Consider the following 4,461-nt stretch of genomic DNA (forward strand, 5'->3'; position numbering starts at 1 on the left):
ATATGGGGCTTGCTTACACATAAGTGTGCATAGGATGGTGCTCTTACCTGATTTTCTTTCCCATATAGAGTAGCTGCTAACTTGGTTGTTGACTAATTCATGTACTTGCAAGGGCAGCGATAGGCAACTTTTGAGTTTCTCCCTGTCACATCTAATCAGCAGGTCATGATAATAATAAAAAATGCATTGAAGGCTTTCCTTCTTTAAGCTTTTGTAAGTCTACTTGTGAGTGACAAATGCTATCTTTTGCATTTACTCAGAACTTTACTGAAGGGTACTCCATATTGGGCAGAACTGCGGGGAGGGAAGTATTCTCAGGTTTGTTCCAAAATCAAGCATTAACACAAGGTTAGCCTGCAATCCTATACACACTTCCCTGGGAGAAACCCTGCCCCCCCGAACTGAATGAGGCTTTCTTTTTTAGTAGACATATATAGGATTGCACTGTTAGTAGGCATTCTTCAGTCTGTAATGGACATGGTACGTTTTGAAGAAATTAGTAATGTCTTGCAGTGTGTGGTGCTCAAAATGACACTGACATACTCTTTCAGGACATCAAGACGTGTTTCTATGTCTGGATTTCCTTCTGCACTATAGATGTGCTCAGAAATAAAGATGACACTACAATTCATACTTGGGGATTTCCAAAGATAGTTCTAGGTCTCATTTTTTGGTTATGCAAGGAACTGATAAGAACATGTGAGTGTTGACTTCTGTCTCTAAGCTAAGCTCTGTTATTTTGGGTGTGCGTTGGAAGATACTGTACTATCTGGTAATAAGTGTAGGCATCTCTGAATATGTGTTCTACCTGTGTTGCTGAGAGCTAGAACTCACAGTTTCTTAAGAGGTAAAGTTTTCTGAGTACCAAGGTATAAAACCTCTCTAGCATTTTCCCTTAACCGACAGCTATGCCTGACAACACAGTGGTGTGCTGGAGACCTATGGTTTTGAGTACTTACTGCAGTCTTTCCCAAGCTGGTGCCCTCCAGATGTGTGGGACTGCAACTCCCATAATTCTCAGCAATGCTAGGAAAGCTGATCTACTGTTTGTAGCACAAAAAGTGCTCTTAGGGAGTTTCTTGGGAGCATTTGTGAGTGTGTGTGTGGGCATTCCCAAACTGATAGCTGTATTCATAGGCAGATACACATCTATTACACAAGAATTATGATGCCCTTGTATTACAAAAGCAAGTGGAGAAAAGAAAACCCAAGGCCACTTAGGAAAACCGAAACATACAAGAGCGGACTTCCTTGTGAAAGCAGGATTTGTACATGAGCGCATGTGTCTTGCGAGAGAGAGCAGGCAATGAGTGATTTTTCAGTATCGGATGGTCATGCCATGTGTTTGGGTATTTCCCTTTTGGACTTAGAAAAGGTGTGAACAGAGTGAGGGTGAACTTGATTTGCCCAAGCTGGTGACCTCAGTATTTGAAGTTGGACTGGGAGTTGGGATATCCGGGTTCTAGTCCCCACTCGGCCATGGAAGCTCACTGGGTGACTTTGGACCAGTCACAGACTCTCAGCCCAACCCACCCCACAGGGTTGTTGTTGTGAGGATAAAATGGAGAGGAGGAGGAGGATGTACACCACCTTGAGTTCCTTGGAGGAAAAAAGGCGGGATATAAATGTAATAAATAAATAAATGAAGTGCAGTTGGTAGTGAATAGCACAGCCTTCAGCAGAAGACTTATAGTAATAGGGAAAGAGGTAGTGGGTGTTACTTACACTGGGGCTCAAGCCAAAATCCTTGGACTCTGAACTCTTGCTCTATGGCTGCTCAATAGCAAGAGGGCTGCACTCCAATTATACTTGGAGGCAGTCTTCATATGCCTGAGAGCAGAACCTTAGCCAAAAAACACACCCCTGTTCGGGAATGGGTCCTGCTTTTCCTTGGCTTAAATTAAGCTTTTATTTAGCTGTAGGCCTCCTTGCTCTGGAGAAAATAGCAAACGCTCTGTGAAGCATGAGGAGAAGGCATTAAATGCCGAGAACCTTGAGTACCACAGATACTGTGCTTCAGCTTCTTCGTGTACAGCACAGCACAGCTTGTACACTATTATTGGACAGAAATTCCATTTAGTTTTTCTTTGCCAATGTTTGACTCCTTTGTCAGCCTTGACTTAAATTTATCAAACTGAGTAATTAAATCACTCTCATTCTGCTCCAAATCTTTGAGATAAATGATCCCAGGATCATAGTCACTCCAACTTACTATTTGGTACATGCCAGAGTTTCAGAGATGTAACAACTTCTGTTCTTGATTGTCCTTTTTGACTGTTAGCTAGGCTGAAGCTTTTGTATCAGAAATGTATTTATTTGTATAAGTATTTGTGTTCTGTCTTTCTGCTATGTAATGTGCCAGACAGTTTATAGAAAATTTAAAACACTTCTTGGGGTAGGCAATCTGGTGCCTTCCAAATGTTGTGGACTACAACTCCCACCATCCCCAACCAGTATGACCAATGATTGGGTTATGGAATTGTAGTCCAAAATATTTAGGACATCAGTTTGCCTACTCCGCCAGATAAATGGTCCAAAATAAGACAGTTGTCAGACAAATGATCCAAAAGGAACAAAGAAAATCAGCATATCAAATGAAACACCTCCCTAAGCAATAAAGTGGTGAAAAGATAGTAAGGCGAAGCCCTCAGAAGATCTCCTGGGTCAGGGAATTCTACAGTTTGGGTGCGGTTATGGGGGACATCTGCATTACTTTCAAACATACTGCAGAGGTAGTACAGTTTCATCAGGGAGGAGGTGGTCCTTAGGGTTATTCTAGTCCCAAACTATTTTTAAAGCACTTTTACCCTGCTCTTCAGCCAAAAAACCCTCTCTGAATCTTTACAAGATTAATAATAAGTCAGTTCCTACCTTCAGGCTTACAATTTAAATGACATGATAGAAAAGGAAAATGGATTGAGGGAGGAAAAAAGCAAACTTGAGCACCGGTTCTTCAGTACAGAGTTCTTAACTGTTCTCTCTGGCAAGGAGGGGTGAAGCAAGCTTCCTTCAGCTGCTCATTCTGTGGCCAACGATGGGGCCAGGTTGGTCTCTCCTTTGTCTGGTGATTTTAAAGATAGTGACCAGCACTTTGTTTTAAAATGTATAGGTGCCACTGGAACAACAAAGGTATTGCAATTAACCCTTATATATACTGCTGTTTGGAAGAAAACCCAACATCAGTCTGCAAGAAGATTCTCCAAGAACCCTCCATTCCTGATACTTCAGCTAGCCAAACTTCCTTAACTTTCTTCTGTTGCCAAACAATCTTTTGTGGAAATGGCTTCTCATACCATTTCTTGTTCTGTCTTCTAGAGTTTTGGGATGTCCTGTTCCATTTCCTGTGTACATACTGAATTTTAGTGTCAGAACCCTTCTCTGTCATAGGGTATGCATACTAGTAAAGGCATAAATTAAGTGCTGGGATGGGGAACCTGTGGTCTTTCAGATGTTGGCCTACAATTCCCATCATCTTGACCATTAGTCATGCTGGGTGGGACTGATGGGCCATAAGTTTCCCATCCCTGCTCTTGTGGAAGAAATTGCCCACTCTTTGCCATATCTGAAACACACCATGTTTTTGCATATGATATTACAGTTTATTTTACTTACTACATTTATACCCCACCTTTTCTCAAAGGAGCTCATGGAAGCACACACAGTTCTGTTCTCCTTGCCCCCCATTGTGTGCTCACAACAACCCTGGTAGGTAGGTGAAGCAGAGAGATAAAAGATTGGCCCAAGGTCATCAAGTGAGCTTCATGGATGGGGAAGAATTTGAATCCAGGTCTCCCAAGTTCCCTAAGTCTGTTTGCATGAACCTTGCCTCTTCCTTGCCATTAAACTTCCCTGCTTCCCAGTCTCAATACTATGGTGCTTCATAGTTCAAATGGGAATGTCTGACCTGGTCTAAGTTCCTAGTATGTTCCTAAGCATGTTGAATGAGAAGTAAGTTTACCCCCTTGGTAAGTGTGCTCACTAGGATTGCATCCTGAAGCAGCTGTGTAATAGGGATGCCTGTGCTTAACCAGGATTGTGGGGAATGAGGTGTTTTGTACATAGCCAGACCTCATGCATCGCCTTTGTTATACCCTCTTGTGTTTCGGGCTGAGCCTTATCATATGAAATGGGAACTGGGGTAGGTTGTATCTGTCTTCAAATTAAGTTCTTCTGACTGGGCCTTCTGCCAGCGCTTAATTTGCATCAGGGCTCAGTCCCAGAACCTGAATTAATGACTAGGGCTCAGTTCTCTAACATAATATTGGAACTCTGAGCATACGCAAAGTGCTTTCCCTTCACTGCTGTCTAGCCATCCCTACAAATATTGGGTCAGAGGTAGGTCCTACTAGGGGAAAGGCTTTCAGCAGCCTTTAGTCCTGGCACCTGTTTTCCTTTTAGTAATCAGAACAGCCTCCTTCTCAATTAACTACTAGGCCTCTGCCCTGTAATAGAATACTAAAA

Source organism: Heloderma suspectum, chromosome 3 (genome assembly GCF_057233095.1).
Source record: "Heloderma suspectum isolate Gila_16-S chromosome 3, 16-S_ref, whole genome shotgun sequence".
NCBI classification, from domain to species: domain Eukaryota; kingdom Metazoa; phylum Chordata; class Lepidosauria; order Squamata; family Helodermatidae; genus Heloderma; species Heloderma suspectum.